General features: G+C 40.9%; 1 protein-coding gene and 1 long non-coding RNA gene across 2 annotated transcripts in view; one reads left to right on the top strand and one right to left on the bottom strand.

The window, feature by feature from the left end:
- POSTN (periostin) overlaps window positions 1-9,185 on the bottom strand; it is a 90,385-nt gene extending 81,200 nt beyond the window's left edge. Inside the window, exon 1 of the mRNA XM_053297637.1 lies at window positions 9,059-9,185. The gene's annotated coding sequence lies outside the window, so the exon portion shown is untranslated. The remainder of the gene's footprint in view (window positions 1-9,058) is intronic.
- Window positions 9,186-13,708: 4,523 nt separating this feature from the next.
- LOC128344737 (uncharacterized) overlaps window positions 13,709-19,723 on the top strand; it is a 65,513-nt gene continuing 59,498 nt past the window's right edge. Inside the window, exon 1 of the long non-coding RNA XR_008316015.1 lies at window positions 13,709-13,807. This is a non-coding gene — a long non-coding RNA (uncharacterized LOC128344737). The remainder of the gene's footprint in view (window positions 13,808-19,723) is intronic.

The raw sequence follows: 19,723 nt of genomic DNA, 5'->3' as shown, positions 1-19,723 counted from the left end.
TAAGGCCTGCAGGTTAGAATGCAACACTGAACACAGCTAAGAATTGATAGTGGCAGTAGAACAGGAGTTTCGGACAAGAGAATTGAGATTTTCACCTTTCGGCTTTCTCTGTACCTTTAGCGCTCCAGGAATCTCTCTTCAGCCTTTAGAGATTTTCAGGTGTAAGACCTGTGATTTCAAAGGCTTTAATAAAGCTGTCCACAAAATACACATGATGTGGAATTGCTTTTTGTACTGCTTGCTTTTATTGTTGCTGTCACATGGAGGAGAAAGAAGAAACACTCTGACTGTATGAGGTGTCTCTAAAACTTGCAATAATCCTGCTTCTTTCAACTCTTTGTATCACTTCGCAGCATTCCAGCTCTTGGGCCCAATCCAGCAACCCACTGAAAGGAGGAGAGCTGGTCTTGTGGTAGCAAGCATGAATTGTCCCCTTTGCTAAGCAGGGTCTGCCCTGGTTGCACATGTGATGTGATCACGGTAAGATATTCCCCTTGAGGCCACTCTGAGAAGAGCATCAGCTTGCTTGCATGCAGAAAGTTCCAAGTTCCCTCCCTGGCATCTCCAAGTTCCAAGTTCCCTCCCAGGGCTAAGGGAGATTACTGCCTGCAACCTTCCTCCCAGTGCCCCTGCCAAAGTGAAGTGGGTGGCTACTTGGGAGAGGGACTTTTTGGTGGTTGCACACCGTTTATGTAATAGCCTCCCCAGTGAAGTTCACCTAGATTCATCACTTTGTTTTTTTAGATGCCAAATAAAGACCTTTTTGTTCACCCAGGCCTTTTAAATTCTGATTTTCAGATCTGATTTGATTTTAACTAATTTTAAAATGAGTTTTTAAACTGCTTTGTATTGTATTCTGTATTTTCTTTTCTCATTTGTTTTTGTTGTATGATTTAATCCTATTTTGTGAGTCGCCCAGAGAACAATTTGTTATGGGGCAGCAAACAAAGTTGTTTATTATTATTTTTGTTTACACAGTCAGACAGGTGTTATTGACAGGTTTGTTTTATCCAGACATCGAGTCCTTCCCAAGGACCTGGGATGGCTGAATTTTATTATCAATGTTGTTGCTGTTATTATTATAGATATTGTCACAGAATATAGGCTGTTCCCAATAAAGTTGTTGTTGTTAACCTTGGAGAAACCGCTGCCAGTCTGTGTAGACAATGTCTGACTTGGTATAAGGCAGATTCCTATGTACCTATGAAACCCATTCAAAAATGCAAATATTTTGTAAACCTCTGTATTTGTTGTTTCTGTAACTGAACTGAACCCCTCAGTTCTGATTGTACCTCACTTATAGTGATTATTGTGACATGTTTTCAAAATGAGCCAGCGTGGTGTAGTGGTTAGAGTGCCTGACTAGGACCGGGGAGACCCGAGTTCAAATCCCCATTCAGCCATGATACTAGCTGGGTGACTCTGGGCCAGTCACTTCTCTCTTAGCCTAACCTACTTCACAGGGTTGTTGTGAAAGAGAAACTTAAGTATGTAGTACACTTGGAGGAAGAGCGGGATATAAATGTAATAATAATAATAATAATAAAATACTTTCCCTTCATTACTGTTTTTCAGATAGTTCAAATGCTACTGGCAAGTGCTTCCAGTTTTGAATGAACGTTTCCATGGTGCTAGGCAATCCCTTTCCTTTCTGGCTCCATCAGTCAGACCTAGAACAGCAGAACTACATTTGGCTCATAATGCTGAAGGAGAATGTTAGATCAGGATAACTGGAAGAAAACTGCTGCTTGAACTCCAGTTCAGATGTTCACCTGGATCATCACACAATAAGGGCAGGGATGTGTTGAGAGAGTGTGCACTTGATATTACTGAAGGACATCCTGACTTGCCATTGGGAGGTCCTTTAATTGTGTGAGAAGGGTGATTCTCCAAATCATGCTACAAAACCTAGGGGTTTGGGTTACATTCCAGGTGGGTGCATTCTCAGTGCATCCCTGCCCTTGTTGCACGATGAGTAAGGTGATAATCTGAACCAGCTCCTTGTTGATTGGCCAGCAAATGATCACAGCTCTTGAATTAAAGGCATTACCGAAGGATAACAAGGTTGGAGAGGGGAGGTTATGGCCAGCAAGTTCTGGTGAAGTAATACAGAGTGTGACTGGTATGACAATGAAGCAGGCATGCTGACATGGTTGCCAGTACTCGGACATTGGCATGGGGAGCCACCTAATGGATTCTATTGCAAGTGCGATGTCTATTCCTTTATTTATTTATTTATTATTTATTTATCATATTTTATATCCCACTCTTCCTCCAATGAGCTCAGAGCGGTGTTCTACATACTTAAGTTTCTCCTCACAACAACCCTGTGAAGTAGGTTAGGCTGAGAGAGAAGTGCCTGGCCCAGAGTCACCAAGCTACTTTTCATGGCTGAATGGGGATTTGAACTCGGGTCTCCCCGGTCCTAGTCCAGCACTCTAACCACTACACTACGCTGGCTCTTTAGTTATGGGATGTGAGCTCTGAGGGAAGGGGGACGTGGCGTAGACACACATGTAGACAAACAGAAACGTATACACACTCGAAGCCAGATGAGTAAAGCTAGGTGGGTAGTTAGAGCACTGTGGAGGAGAAGCAGTGGCAGTTTGGGGTGGGTTACAGAATGGATTTGAAAATGCACACACACAGAAAAACAAATGCATTCAAACACAAACATGCAACATACAAGCAACACATGAACACAAACACATGCACACAGAAATACACATGCATATACCACATAGCATAGTGTTGGACTAGGACTGGGAAGACCTGAGTTTGAATCTCCATTCAGCCATGAAACTCGCTGGGTTACTCTGGGCCAGTCATGTATCTCTCAGCCTAACCTACCTCACGGGGTTTTTGTGAGGATAAAAATAACCATGTGCACCACTCTGAGCTCCTCGGAGGAAAAGTCGGATATAAATGTAATAAATAAATAATAAACACAAATATTCACACAAGCATGTGCACATGCACACAACACAAGAACACTTACGCATACACAGAGACACACTTGCAAAATACAAAATACATGTTTGTGCATGTACATACATGCAAACACATACAGAAATGTAAACACACATGTACACACACACCTGCAAACCTATACACATGTGCAAGTACACAGCCATACACAAGCGACCATAGACAAACACCCCCCCCCATGCAACACAAACACAGAAACAAATACAAGTTAGGCATATGCACACAACACACATAAAATCTCACACAAATACATAGGTGTGCACAAATAAAAAGACTTGGGATATATTAGCGTCTGTTCATAAGGGCTTACTTCTGAGTAAGTCTACACAGGATTGCAGCATCCCTTTTTGTACCCCATCTGCCAAGTAAAGAGTGATTCCCTCAGCCCTCAAAATTACCTCTTAATTGGCAGTGTCCTGCTGCCCATCCTCCACTGAAAGGAAAACTGCACTTGATGTCTACAATAAAAAGGTCCCATAGATTTCAATTGAGTGGGCTACTTTAATTACACCTATTTTATAAAAATCACTGAGCTAATCTCAGCAAAATATAGCATACTTATTTCTTGCTCACAAAGCTCAATCTATCACACAGGTCCCAGCTCACTAGTTTCTTTCTGCTAGACCTAGGCAGTTTTTGTTTTTACAGTGGGAATAGGTCAGTGATCTTCACTATTTTTCAAGTGGGTGCCACTCTGGCAAAATAAATAAATAAATAAAACCCAATGTGGGAGCTATTTCCCACCTCCATACTGTGCTGCACTTTTCCCTCCCAGCATGGTTGGGGAGACTTTAAGAGTAAGATAGTCTTATCAAGCCCCAGTGCCATCTTGGAAGGTGCACAGGGAGCACTGGGAAGTATAGTTCTTCCCAGTACCTCCCCCCTCCCCCCGTAGTTCTATGATGAACATGTTGGGAAAGACTACAGTTCGCATTACTGCTGAGTATCTTTCAAGAAGCTGTTGTACAGACTGTAGCATATCACAATGATGATTGCAAGACTCTACTATACTACAGAATATACAGCTGTTTAAGAAATATATAAAATAAAATGCAATTTACTAGAACTGTTCTCATGACCATAAAAGTTGGGTTGGAGGGAGTAAACCCAGCTTTTTGGGTCATCTGGGCCCATGGGAATTTGCCCAACCCAGCTCTTCCAACACTGGGGTAACACAGCTCCAAACCGATGTAGGACAGAAATTGCAGCTCACCTTGGTCATCTGTATGTGATCAAACTTTATGCAGCTCCTGGTAACCAGTAGCCATCTTTATCAAAGAGTTCTGCAGCTGCAGAGGCCAGGCAAAGCAATGCTGCTGCAGTATTGAGGGTTGCCACTCTACTATTTGCATGATGCGTCGTGAGATATCTGGAGGACTTAGCTCTGTTGTTTACAATACCGGAGCATGCAGCAGCCTGCTCATCTGGGGGTTGGGTAAATAGACCCAAATGGGAATTCTGTTCATCTGGAAGGCATGGGATAGGACCAGCCTTTCCCTCCAGCAAACCCACATATGGGCATGTGAACAAGCCTACTGCCTCTTTAGAATCAGCACTAAATGTTACATTGGGGAAAGTAATAGATTTCCAACACTGTAATTTGTAACAATAAATGTACCTCTCACAAGCCATGAATGGACATTTGATGGTCAAAAAACCTGCTGGTTTAAGAGTTGAGGCTATCTCCTTCCACAAAGTTCCACAAAGCTAGGAAATTGGCATCTGGGCCTCCTGCCTTAACAGCTGTATCATGTAATCAATAATGATGTTGTGCAATGTCATTTATTATTATTATTTATTATTATTATTTATTTGATTTCTATATCACCCTTCCAGAAATGGTTCAGGGTTCACAAAGAAACAATGGTTCACAAAGAAACAATAAATAAATAAGATGGATCCCTGTCCCCAAAGGGCTCACAATCTAAAAGAAACATGACACCAGCAATAGTCACTGGAGGTGAACAGTTGCTGGGGGTGGATAGGGCCAGTTACTCTCCACCTGCTAAATAAAGAGAATCACCACTTTAAAATGTGCCTCTTTGCCAAGTCAGCAGGCACAATTTGGAGAACACAACTTGCTCTCCACACACTCACATGGACAACATGGGGCATCTTCGCTGGTGCCAGACACTCCATCTTCCGCATCTTGATTTGGGCCTCAAAGATCAAAGAAAAGTGTGGGTGCGTGGAGGGTGTGGTGTTTTTGATTAATCTGTTTCTTGATCCAGGCCAGCTTTTGAATGGAGCTTTAGTTACTTGTATTACAGCCCTGGAGTAGAGGTGGGCTAACAGCCAGCAGCAAGAGCACGGAAAAGCAGTCTGCGCTTGCCTCTCTGTACATAATAGATATTTCATTAAACTATTAATATTCCCGGTTCCACTCTACTGCCTTGTCCTTCCCTAACCCCAACCCCAACCCTAAACTCTTTCCCTTGGATTCTACAGGGGGCAAGTTTTAAGCAAGCACAATTTGTGGCCCTGCACATCATCATTACTGATCACATGGCACATCTGTTTGGTCATTGGCTTTAGGTATCAATTTCCTATATTTTTAGAGCTTGAGACATAATGAGATAGCTTTAACTCCAAGCTTAAACTGGCAAGTTTTTTTTAATCCAACAAATAACATCTCAGGTAGCGGTGTGCACGGAACTGGCTGGCCCGGTTCAGTTTGGGTGCGAACTGCACCCAAACCTGACCAGGCCAGTTTGGTCTGGCACCCCCCGAACGTCCTTCCTGGTTCGGTCGGGGTGTGTGTGTCCGTGGGGAATATATATATATATATATATATATATATATATATATATATATACACACACACACACACACATACACACACACACACACACACACATACACACACATACATATATATTTAAATGTTATTTAAAAGATTGTATATACCTATTGCCCCTTCGAGGGACTTCCTAAAGGCTGACAGGGGGTGGTGTGCTGCAAAGGTTCCCCCTCCCCCCGCGGGCCTCTTAAATCACCCCCACGGCCCATTTTAATAATCCTTTGTGGCCCTTTCGGGCCTCTCTATACCAGCATGGCGGCCATTTTGGAGGCTGCCGTGCATGCTCAAATGGCCTCTGCGAGGCCTGACATGGCCCAGGGCCTCACAGGGACCATTTGCGCATGTGCAGAGGCTGGTGGGGGAGGTGGAAACTTTGCTGACCCCCCACCCCTGAGGCTTTTAGGAAGCCCCCCGAAGAGGCACGAACTGAGACGGGGTGGGTGGGTTGGTTCGGTCTGGTCCGGCCGAACCAGTTTGCACATCCCTACTTTCATGATGGCAAGAATTACCTCCAAATGGTTGGGTGTGGAACACAAAAGCTTATGCAACTCGCTCTCATTAGGATAATGGAGTTTTTAAACCCACAGGAACCAAAATGAAGCTTGTGGCCATGGGTCTAAAGAGAAGCCTTTCTTGATGTCCCAAAAGCCTTTGCGAAAATATATAGCCTGAATGATGTTGTCACCTGTGGTAATACATGAGATGGCAGGATTAATATACATCTGGCCCTGAGACAAAAACTTGGCATTTTTCTTAGAAATAGATTTCTTATGACAGCTGTGCTGTAAGGCAAGGGGGGAAACACATATGGCCCTGTTCCTTCTTCACTAGTGGCCACCTGCTGCCAAGGTAAAATTACTCGTTGCTATTTGTGTGATGCACTGTGGCATTTTCAACTTTGAGAGCTCCTGAGCCATGTTTCCCTAGCATGCCTCAACAATAGAAAAATTGTCTGCTTTTAGGGAACTGCACATGGGAAAGGAAAATATTATACCTCTTATTGACATGTTAAGTATTCTGCACTTAGATGTATTCAGAATTTGGATCACAGAGAGCTTGGTTCCCCCAGGAGTTAATTGAGCTGCTCTATTTGGATGTGTTAAAAAGGCAGCTAAAAGGAGTCCACTTTCCTTTCAGCTCTACAATGGCAATCATGCAGCAATATTCTTCCATAGCGCAAATCTGTGGAACTGGATATTTTAAAAGTGTGATAATTTCTTTACTGCTGAGACTGTGCTGGGAATCCCCACCCCCACCCCAAGAAGAAAGGACTGAAATTCCTTGACTGGCTGCTGCTTCTGAAAAAATACTTCGTAACAAAAATGGATTTGGATTATCTGTAGATATATTTTCTCCAATATATGTAATAGGTTATTGTGGATCCATTTCACTCCTTATATTCCCAGAGAGGACTGCCGCCACCGCCACCCACCTCCTGCCCCTGCCTACAGAAGCAGGAAATGCTGTAGCTGAAAACATAGTTTCCATAGAGTGGCGGTCTTGGACACAGGAGCCCTGTTCAGCTATAGGGAGCCTACTAGCCAGGGGCATAACTACTATTAGGCAAGGGGAGGGGGCTGCCTGGGGGCCCCCACACCTGAGGGGCCCCCCCAGAGGCAAGTCACACGAGGCAAGTCACATGACTATATGTTGTGAAGTGTGTGTGTGTGTATCAGCGAGGGGCCCATTTTAAAATTTTGTCTCTGGGCCCACTCCAGCCTTGTTACGCCCCTGCTACTAGCTACTAACTGGCTGGTCTTGAGAAAGCTCATCTTCCCCAGCCTCAGCTTTGCCATCTATAGGAAGGGAACAACAGGGACATACCTCCCAATAGTGTTATATGAATAAAGCAGGAGAATACACTCCCCAAGTTCAGCTCTCCCTGAAAATGGAAACACACAAAACTGTTACAGCCTACAAGCTCTGTCTTTGTCGCAAACATAGAACACTTCAGTGCACCTTGAGTGCAGTGCTAAAATGTACAGACAGATGGGAAATATAGTGAGAAAGGTTAACTGGATTCTTTTTGCAGGCTTTTTACTGATGTACAAATGCATCAATTTACATTGATACAAAACCACATGTACAATCACAAGTTTGCTATTATGTGAGATTATATGCATGCATAAAAGTGCACATGCAAATGAGTAAAACACTGCCAGAAGAGGATCTTGACATATATATATATATATATATATATATATATATATATATATATATATAAAAAATATTATATATATTCCGCTCTTCCTCCAAGGAGACCAGAGCGGCGTACTACATACTTAGGTTTCTCCTCACAACAACCCTGTGAAGTAGGTTAGGCTGAGAGAGAAGTGACTGGCCCAGAGTCACGCAGCAGGTATCATGGCTGAATGGGGATTTGAACTCGGGTCTCCCCAGTCTCTTGTATAACCATGCATACAATCATATCAAGTGTGGGGCTTGGGGGTGGGTTTTTTGCATGTTTTATCAAAATGAATATTCACATATTCATAATGTAGATAGTGGGGGGGGGGGGGACCAATGAGCTGAACTGAATGCTGCAACGAACAGGAAATAATAATTATAATAAAAAAGGAATCATGGGGAATTTCTAATACTTTTGCAGTCTCACTGAGGGGCGAGGCTGGTGGGTTGGAAGCTGCCCTCTGGAATGGAAGCTCTTTCCAGTCTTGTGTGTGCATTCACATACTGGCCAGATTTACCCTGAAGTCCTGGCAAGCTATCGGGGAGCACTTCACACATGATCCGGGTTTTTCATTGTTCATTAGATTATAGCTAGCTTTGTATCCAGGGTTTAAAAATCCACTTTTTGTTTCAGGTTTTTGGGGCAACATTGAACTCACAGTAAATTCTAGACCGTGCACCCTACACCCTGTTCTTTTGCCCCTTGCCCAACTTGGCTTATCTCATCGGATAAGATCGGAAGGCTCTTGGGAAAAAATAGAACAATTTGGCCAATTGGCTGGGTTTTATATAAATAAGAGTAAAACGAATAAATATATAAATAAGAGTTAAAACGAATAAATAAGAGTAAAACGATTTGCAAAGATGGACCAGAATGAACTTATCTTTAATGGGAAGAATTTCAGTTGTGAAGACGAATGTTCTGCCTAAAATGTTGTTTCTTTTCCAGACTATTCCTATAATTAATATGTTAACCTGTTTCAAGCAATGGCAAAAGGACATAACCAAATTGGTTTGGCAAGGGAAAAGGCCAAGAATTAAATTTAAAAATTTAACTGATGCTAAAGAAAGAGGTGGTCTTACCTTGCCGAATTTAAGGTTGTATTTTGATGCTGCTGGTTTAACGTGGTTAAAAGAATGGATAACATTAAGAAATCCCAGAATACTTGATCTGGAAGGATTTGATAGAAGGTTTGGGTGGCATTCATATCTGTGGTATGATAAAAGAAAAGTGCATAAAGACTTTCTTAATCATTATGTAAGAAGGAGTCTAATGGGAGTGCGGGTAGAATACGAAAAATGGCTGGAATCTAAAACTCCATTATGGGTATCCCTGATTGAAGCTTTGGCACGTAAAGAGATAGATATGCAATCTGAATGGGGTAACTATAGGGACTTGTTATGTTTTCAAGAGAGGGGCTGTAAGTTAAAAAAAACCTAATCGAAGTACAAAATTTGGTTAGTAACTGGTTTCAGTATCATCAGCTAAACAAAATTTACAAGAAGGATCTTAAAGTTGGATTTGAGGATCAAATGTCGAGATTCGAGAAGGAATTGTGTGAAAAAGATGAAAAATTAGTCTCTAAGATCTATAAGTTGTTGTTTTTGGAGGAGACAAGAGATGAAGTGGTTAAAATGACTATGATAAAATGGGCTCAAGATGTGGGATATAGAGATGGCAGCTTGGGAAAAATTATGGAAAACTGATTTAAAGTTCACTGCATGTTATACTTTAAAAGAAAATTATTATAAGATGATGTACAGGTGGTATTTGACACACACACAAAATAGCAGTAATGTATGAAAAAGTTCCAAACAAATGTTGGAAATGTGGACAATGTGAAGGAAACTTTTTTCATATGTGGTGGTCATGCGGGAAGGCAAAAGGCCTTTTGGGATATGATACATCATGAGTTGAAGAAAATTTTTTAAAATGACATTTCCTAAGAGGCCAGAATCCTTCCTGATGGGAATAACGCAAGGAGAGTTCTCCAGAAAAAACTTAACATTTTTTATGTATGCAACCACGGCGGCTAGAATAGTATATGTGCAGAAATGGAAAGATAATAAAATGCCCTCAAAAGAAGATTGGTTGATAAAAAATTTGGAATACGCTGAGATGGCAAAACTTACAGCACTCATAAGGGATGAAAAATTGGAATGTTTCAAAGAAGATTGGGAACCATTCTTACTTTTCTTAAAGAACTATTTTTCCAATATGGACCTTTCAGCAGGGTTTGAAATTTAGTAACAGCAGCAGGTTGGGCAGGGTAAAATCAGTTGCAATGTGGAGTATATATGTTTTGAATTATTATAGCAATGGTAGATTTGTATAGCTAATATGAACTATGCAGACTGGTAAGCGAGAAGTCAATAATTAAATGTAATTGGATTGTTAAGATATTGTTAAACTAAGGATCTGAGGCTGGAGGTGGTCTATAGCCCAGCTAGTAGCCGTTGATAGACCTCTCCTCCATGAAGTTATCCAAACCCCTCTTAAAGCCATCGAGGTTGTTGGCTGTCACCACATCTTGTGGCAGAGAATTCCACAAGTTGATTATGTGTTGTGTGAAAAAGTACTTCTGTTTGTTGGTCCTAAATTTTATGGTAATCCATTTAATCTAGAACTAGAACCCCCTAGTTCTAATGTTATGTGAGAGGGAGAAAAATTTCTCTCTATCCACTTTCTCCACACCATGCATGATTTTATTGAGTTCTATCTTGTCTCCCCGTAGTCATCTTTTTTCTAAACTAAAGAAGCTGCAGGTATTGTAGTCTTGCCTCATAAGGAAGGTGCTCCAGGCATCATCTTGGTTGCTCTCTTCTGCACCTTTTCCAGTTCAACAATGTTCCTTTTTAGATGTGGTGACCAGAATTGTACGCAGTACTCCAATTGTGGTCGCACCATAGTTTTGTATAAGGGCATTATAATATTAGCTGTTTTATTTTCAATCGCCTTCTTAACAATCCCTAGCATGGAATTGGCCTTTTTCACAGCTGCCGCACATTGAGTCAAACACTTTCAACGAGCTGTCCACCATGACCCCAAGATCCCTCTCCTGGTCAGTCACCGACAGCTCAGATCCCATCAGCGTATACTTGAAGCTGGGGTTTTCCATCCCAATGTGCATCACTTTACACTTGCCAACATTGAACCTCATTTGCCATTTTGTCGCCCACTCACCCAGTTTGGAGAGAGATCCTTTTGATGCTCCTCACAATCCATTTTGGATTTCACTAACCAAAAGTGTTTGGTATCATCTGCAAATCTGGCCATCTCGCTGCTTACTCCTACTTCTAGATCATTTATGAATAAATTAAAAAGCACCGGTCCCAGTACAGATCCCTGGGGGACCCCACTTCTTACTTCCCTTCACTGTGAAAACTCGCCATTTATACCTACCCTCTGTTTCCTGTTTCAACCAGTTAGCAATCCACACATGTACTTGTCCCCTTATCCCATGTCTGCTAAGTTTCCTTAGAGTCTTTCCTTAGAGTCTTTGATGAGGAACTGTTCTGAACATTTGAGTTCTTTGATGACTCTTGGATGGATGCCATCTGGCCCTGGCGATTTGCTAGTCTTCAATTTTTCCAGACAGTTTTGACCATCTTGACCATTTTGAACTTTTGTCACTTCTATCTGACTCAGTTCCTTAGCCTCTGTCCCCAAAAAGCCTGGTTCAAGAACAGGTATATGCTCAGTATCCTCTGCCGTGAAGAAGACAGATGCAAAGAACTCATTTAGCTTCTCTGCAGTCTCCATATCCTCCTTAATAATCTCTTTCACTCACTCATTTTCTTACTGCCTCCCAGGCAGGTTTCATGCTTGTGATATATTTAAAGAAGTTTTTGTTATCCCCCTTAATGCTTTTAGCTAAATGTTCCTCAAACTCTCTTTTCACTTCCCTTATTTCTTTCCCAAAAGAAACCTTGCATTTCTTTTGCCAGAGCTTGTGTTTCTTTCTGTTCACCTTATTTGAGCAGGCCTTCCAATTTCAGAAGGAAGTCTTCTCCTTCATGGCTTCCTTGACTTTACTTGGAAGCCATGCTTGCATCTTCCTGGATCTATCTATCTATCTATTTGATTTCTATACTGCCCTTCCAAAAATGACAGAGAAATAATAAATAAGATGGATCTCTGTCCCCAAAGGGCTCACTATCTAAAAATTAACATAAGATAGACACCAGCAACAGTCACTGGAGGTACTGTGCTGGGGGTGGATAGGGCCAGTTACTCTCCTCCTGCTAAATAAAAGAGAATTGCCACGTTAAAAGGTTGCCAAGTTAGCAGGGGTTAGTTTCCTCCTTTTTGATTACTTCCTCCTTTTTGATTACTGTTTTTAATTAAATTTTTATTAATTTTAACAATATCTTAACATTCACAACATATTGAACAAATATGGACTTCCCGCTCACACCTCCTCGTGAATCACCAACTATAGAATTAACCCTTGCTATAATAATAATTCAGAACATAGATCTAAACCTTACAAACACGATTTTGATCTACCCAACCTGATAATATTGCTAGATTTCAAACCCTGTTGTAAAATCAATATTAGGAAAATAGTTCTTTAAATATAATAAGAATGGTTTCCAGTCTTCTTTAAAGCATTCTAAATTTTGGTCTCTTATCAGTACTGTAAGTTTTGCCATCTCCGCATATTCCAAAATTTTTATCAGCCAATCTTCTTTTGAAGGCAGTTCATTGCTCTTCCATTTCTGTGCATATATTATTCTGGCCGCCGTGGTAGCGTACATAAAGAATGTTAAATAGGGGTGTGCACGGAACCGCGGAGCTGCGGTCCGGCACTGGGGTGGGGGGTTCCATTAAGGGCGGGGGGAGCTTTACTTACCCCTCCCGCGCTTTCCACACACTGCCGCCGTAATTATTGAAAAAATTGCTCCTCCGATGGCTGTTCCGATTTTTAAAAATGGCTGCCCCCTTGAAGCCCTGGCCCCCTGCTGCTGCCTTGAAGCCCCCTCCCACCCCCTTAAATCTCGCCCCGGGCCCTTAAATCATGCCCGATAACATTAAGACGCGGGCGGGCGGGCGGCGGGGAGATGTCCTCCCGCCCCCTTCCCTGCTAGGCTGCAAAAGACTTTAGGAAGGCTTCTGCGCGTGCGCGCGCAGAAGCCTTCCTAAAGTCTTTTGCAGCCTAGCAGGGAAGGGGGCGGGAGGACATCTCCCCGCCACCCGTTTCCCTGCCGGTCTGCAAAAGTACTTTTACTTTTGCAAAGAACTTTGCAAAAAACTGTTTCTTCTTTGCAAAGTTCTTTGCAAAAGTAAAAGTACTTTTGCAGACCGGCAGGGAAACGGGCGGCAGGGAGATGTCCTCCCGCTCCCTTCCCTGCTAGGCTGCAAAAGTACTTTTACTTTTGCAAAGAACTTTGCAAAAAACTGTTTCTTCTTTGCAAAGTTCTTTGCAAAAGTAAAAGTACTTTTGCAGACTGGCAGGGAAACGGGCGGCAGGGAGATGTCCTCCCGCTCCCTTCCCTGCTAGGCTGCAAAAGTACTTTTACTTTTGCAAAGAACTTTGCAAAGAACTTTTTCTTCTTTGCAAAGTTCTTTGCAAAAGTAAAAGTACTTTTGCAGCCTAGCAGGGAAGGGGGCGGGAGGACATCTCCCCGCCGCCCGCCCGCCCGCGTCTTAATGTTATCGGGCATGATTTAAGGGCCCGGGGCGAGATTTAAGGGGGTGGGAGGGGGCTTCAAGGCAGCAGCAGGGGGCCAGGGCTTCAAGGGGGCAGCCATTTTTTAAAATCGGAACAGCCATCGGAGGAGCAATTTTTTCAATAATTACGGCGGCAGTGTGTGGAAAGCGCGGGAGGGGTAAGTAAAGCCCCCCCCCGCCCTTAATGGAAGCCCCCAAACTCCCCACCCGAACCAAAACCACCCCGTGACCGGACCGGTCTGGAGGCCTTTAGAATGGCCTCCGAACCGGTCTGTGCACATTCCTAATGTTAAATCAGTTGTAGAAAACACTCCTTGCGTTATTCCCAGCAGGAAGGATTCTGGCTTCTTAGGAAATGTCATTTTGAATATTTTCTTTAACTCATTATATATCATGTCCCAAAAAGCCTTAGCCTTCCTACAAGTCCACCACATATGAAAAAAGTTTCCTTCAGAGTGTCCACATTTCCAACATTTGTTTGAAACATTTTTATACATTAATGCCAGTTTTTTTGGTGTCAAATACCACCTATACATCATTTTATAATAATTTTCTTTTGGAACATAACATGCAGTGAACTTTAAATCAGTTTTCCATAATCTTTCCCAGGCTGCCATTTCTATATTGCACCCCACATCTTGAGCCCATTTTATGATAGTTGTTTTAACCACTTCGTCTCTTGTCTCCTCCAAAAGCAAGAGCTTATACACTTTAGAAACTAATTTTTCATCATTTTCACACAGCTCCTTCTCAAATCTCGACATCTGATCCTCAAATCCAACTTTAAGATCCTTCTTATAAACTTCATTTAGCTGATGGTACTGAAACCAATCACTAACCAAATTTTGTACTTCAGTTAAACTTTTTAACTTACAGTCCTTTTCTTGAAAATATAACAGATCCCTACAAGTACCCCATTGCGAAGCATATTTTCCTCTTTGCGTGCTAAAGCTTCAATCGGAGATACCCATAAGGGAGTTTTAGGTTCCAACCATTTTTTATATTTTACCCACACTCTCATTAAACTCCTTCTTATATAATGGTTAAGAAAATCTTTATGTACTTTACTTTTGTCATATCACAAATATGAATGCCATCCAAACCTCCTGTCAAATCCCTCCAGATCAAGTAATCTAGAATTTCTTAATGTTATCCATTCTTTTAACCACGTCAAACAAACAGCATCAAAATACAGCCTTAAGACTGGTAGGGTAAGACCACCTCTTTCCTTTGCATCTGTTAAATTTTTAAAATTAATTCTTGGTCTTTTCCCTTGCCAAACAAATTTAGTTATGTCCTTCTGCCATTGCTTAAAACAAGTTAAAGTATTAATTATATGAATAGTCTGAAAAAGAAATAACATTTTAGGCAAGACATTCATTTTCACCACTGAAATTCTTCCCATTAAAGATAAGTTCATATTAGACCATCTTTGTAAATCAGTTTTTACTGTATTCCATATTTTAATATAATTATTTGAGAACAACAAAGGATTATTGTTTGTCAGCCAAACACCCAGATATTTAATTTTCTTCTCCACTTTTAATTCACTTATTTCAAAGAATCTATCCTTAGATTTCTGATCCATATTTTTAGTCAACACCTTCGTTTTAGTCTTATTTATATAAAACCCAGCCAATTGACCAAATTGTTGTATTTTTTCCAAGAGTCTTCCAATCTCGTCCAATGGATTTTCTAAAAAGAACACAACATCATCCGCAAAGGCTCTTAGTTTATACTCTTGTTTCCCAATTTTCAGGCCTTGTATTTGATCATCTTCTCTAATATTTCTACAGAGCACTTCTAAAACTAATATTAAAAGTAATGGGGAAAGTGGACATCCTTGTCTAGTCCCTTTTTGTATTTTACAATTATCTGATAATTCCCCATTTACAATAATCTTAGCATATTGCTCTGAATAAATTGTCTTGATAGCCCTAATAAAATTGTTGCCAACGCCCATTGCATCTAATAACCTCCACATAAATTGCCAGGAAATGTTATCAAAAGCTTTCTCTGCGTCCAAAAAAATCATAGCCATCTGTTTGTCATTATGTTTTTTATAATACTCCAATACATTCAAAACTGTTCTCACATTATCTCTTAATTGTCTCTTTGGTAAGAAGCCAGCTTGATCCTCATGAATAAAGAGTCTTAATATGACCTTCATTCTTCTTGCCAAAATGGCGGCAAAAAGTTTATAATCATTATTTAAAAGTGAGATTGGCCTATAATTTTTAACTTGCACTAAATCTTGATCCAGTTTTGGGATTACTGCAATATTTGCATACTTCCAATAATCCCTCTTTGCAAAATGTCATTCATAGTACATTGCAAAGGCTGTAAAATTTGATCTTTAAATGATTTGTAGTACAAAGCTGATAGCCCATCAGGTCCTGGCACCTTATTGGCCTTGCTTTAATTTATTGCTTCAGTTAGTTCCATTATTGTTATCGGAGCATTCATAATTTCTATGTGTTCCTTAGAAAGTTTTGGAATATTTTTGGTCTTAAGAAATTGCTCAATTTTTGTATCTTCTACTATATTTCCTTTATATAGTTCTGAATAGTATTTTTTAAAATTCTCCTTTTATTTCCTTACCATCATAAGAAAGCCCGTTTTTTGTAAGTATTTTGGATATGTAATTATTATTTTTCTCAGATCTAATTTTCCAAGCCAACAACTTGCCTGGTTTATTTGTGAACTCAAATGACCTTTGCTTGACATATTTTAAGTTCTGTTCAACTTCATTTGTTACTAACATAGAAAGTTGTTGTTGGAGCATTTTGATAGCTTGAGTAATCATCTTCTTATCTTTAGCCCATAATAATTCTCTTTCCTTTTTAGAAATCTGCATCAATAATGTCTCTTTTTTCAATCCTCTTTGCTTTTTAAAGTTTGCATTTTGCTGTATAAAGAAACCTCTCATGACCGCTTTACCTGCATCCCAGATTGTTTTATTGTCCATTCCTTGATTTAAATTCAGTTCAAAATAATCCTTTAGCTTCTTTTTAGCTTCCTCCACAACATCTGATTTTTTTCAGCAGATACTCATTCAATCTCCAACGAAATGAAACCATTCCTTTCTTCTTCCATGTAAAACAAATTGGATTATGATCTGAAAAAGTCCTGGGTTTATAAAAATCCATTCTTTTTATACATGGCGTAATAGATTTTGATGTCCAAACCATATCTATCCTTGAGTGGGATTGATATCTTTCAGAGAAGTAGGTATATTCTTTTGCATTTGAATTTTTAATTCTCCACAAATCATAAAGATCCATATGTTCTGCTAAATCAAAAAATGCTTTAGGGAGCTTGCCTTGTAGGTTCCTTTCAGATATATCAGATTTTCTATCCAAAGATGTAGAGACAACACCATTAAAGTCTCCCAATATAATCAGGTTAACATTCGATAACTCAGCAATCTTCTGTTCCAAATAATTATAAAATTCAACTTTCTTTTCATTTGGTGCATAAATTCCAATTATCACCGTTCTAATTCCAGAAATTAAAATTTCCAAGGCTAGTAGCCTACCTTCTTCATCTTTAAAAATCAACTTGGGTTCAAATTGTTGTTTAACATAAAATACTACCCCTCTTTTTTTTTCTTATCTGAGGTAACATATTCTTGTCCTAAAGCCGTGTTGACCAAAAATTTCCTATCTTGTTTTCTAATGTTGTCTCCTGTAAACACACAATGTCCAAATTTTGTTTCTTAAGAAAATGAAAGACTCTATTCCTTTTTGTTTTAGTATTTAACCCATTAACGCTCCAAGACAGTATTTTATAATCTTGCATCTTGTGATCCATCTAATCTAACTAGAATTATGTGTTGAGGGAGCTGGCTGCTCGGAAGATAATTATTTTTTGTATTTTCGCCAAAATTCTTACGCTTTGAGGAGCTCTGTGAATCTGTTCTTCTTGCCCTTGTAAAAAAAAGGAGACTCTCTCAGGTATTTCCCACCTGAAACGTATTCCATTGGCATTCAAAGCATCTGTCAGAAATTTGTAATCCTTACGTTTCCTTAAAATTCTGGATGGTATTTCTTTCAAAATTTTTATCTGCTGAGTTTCAATAATGAGGGCTTTGACAAAATGGGCTTGAAAAACCCGCTCAGTGATTGATTTTGAATTGAATTGTACCAAACAATCCCTAGCTAATTTATTTCTTGTGGCAAATTCAGAATTTAAACGAAAAGCTGTATCAATCTGCGCATCCATCTCTTCACCGGAAATTCCCAAAAGTGATGCAAGCTCCTCCCCAAGCAATTTTTTAATATCCTGACCAGCTTTTTCTGGAATACCTCTAAACCTTAAAAATCTCTCTTTTTGTCTATAAAAACTTAGTTAACTTTCCTCCTTTTTGGTATACATTCTAACTGGGCTTCTAGTATTGTGGTTTTGAGTAAGCCCCATGCATTCTGGAGTGAAGTGATTCTCTTGATTTTCCCATACAGTTTTATTTTCACCATACTCTTCATTTTGGAGAAGTTTCCCCTTCTGAAATTCAAAGTATCTGTGTTAGACTTCCTTGGTGATTATCTCCCCACATGTATGCTGAATTTGATCACACTATGGCCACTGTTCCCTAAGGGGTCCACAGCACTGACATCACGCACCAGGTCCTGGGTGCCACTCAGGATTAAGTCCAAGGTCACCTTCTCTCTGGTTGGTTCCAAGACCAACTGTTCTAGGACACAGTCATTCAGCCTATCTAGAAATTTGACCTCTTTGTCATTACTTGACTGTGAATTTACTCAGTCTATGTGTGGGTAATTGAAGTCACCCATTATTACTGCCCTGCCTCTCCTTGACGCCCCCCCTGATTTTCTTCTGCAACTCCCAGTCACTGTCAGAATTTTGATTCGGAGGGCAATAGCACGTCCCCAGCGCACGTTTCCTTTCATGCTCTGTATTGTCACCCACAGGGTTTCTGTGGAGGACTCTGGTCCTCCAAGGTTTTCCAGCTTGTTAGATTCTAACTTTCTAACATACAGTTCTACTCCACCTGCAAGGCGCAGGTGTCCTTCCTATAGAGTTCATATGTAGGGCTAACAGTGTCCCATTGGTTCTCATTGTTCCACCATGTTTCTGTAATGGCCACTATATCTATTTCTTTGTTAGCAACCAAGCACTCCAGCACGCCCATCATGATCTCTTTGACCAGCTAGCAGAGCCTCCTTCTCTTTATGTGGTTCTGCTCTGTCCCCTTCTGTTTTATCTGAATCTTTTACACTCTTGCACCTTAAGGGATGGCATTTGCCAAACCAGATACTGCCCAGCTCCTGTTGGCTATTCCCCAGGAGTCATTTTAAAAGCTGCTCTGCAACCTTTTTGATTTTAAGTGCCAGCAGTCTGGTTTCATCTTGGTTCTATTTCAGACTATCCCTTTTGTACAGGCCTTGCTTGCCCCAAAATGTATCTCAGTGCCTAACAAATCTAAACCTCTCCTTCCTGCACTGTCTCATCCACGCATTGAGACCCTTCAGCTCTTCCTCTCTTACTGTACCTGCATGTGGAACAGGTAGCATTTCTGAGAATGCTACCTTGGAGGTCCTGGACTTCAATACGCTATAGGTATATCAGCCTAAATTTGGCTTCCAGGACATCCCGACTACATTTACCCCCATTGTTGGTGCCGATGTGCACCACAACAGCTGTCTCCTCCCCCGCACTGCCTAACAACCTATCTAGATACTGTGTGATGTCCACAATCTTCGCACCAAGTTACCATGTGGTCAACACGTTACAAATCCATCTCTCTATACATCTAATGATCAAAACGCCCACTACAAGGAGGCCCCCACCCTGCGGAGGAGTATCCCCTGTGCAAGAGGATATGGGCTCATCATACACGGAAGGGGTCCCTTACCTGGTGTGTGCTATCTTTCTTAATGCACTAAGGGAGCATTTCCCTCTTCCTCAGACTGATGTCCTTCTTCCCCGAGATCTTCATTCTCCCTCACAGCAGAGATGCTATCAGCCTTGGAGTGGGATGCCTCTACCATGCCCCTGAAGGTCTCGTCTGCATGCCTCTCTATCTCACTGAGCTTCTCCAGGTCTGCCACCTT

The sequence above is a fragment of the Hemicordylus capensis genome, chromosome 2, assembly GCF_027244095.1.
Source record: "Hemicordylus capensis ecotype Gifberg chromosome 2, rHemCap1.1.pri, whole genome shotgun sequence".
In the NCBI taxonomy this organism is placed as follows: Eukaryota; Metazoa; Chordata; class Lepidosauria; order Squamata; family Cordylidae; genus Hemicordylus; species Hemicordylus capensis.
This window is presented reverse-complemented; position numbering and strand designations above follow the sequence as displayed.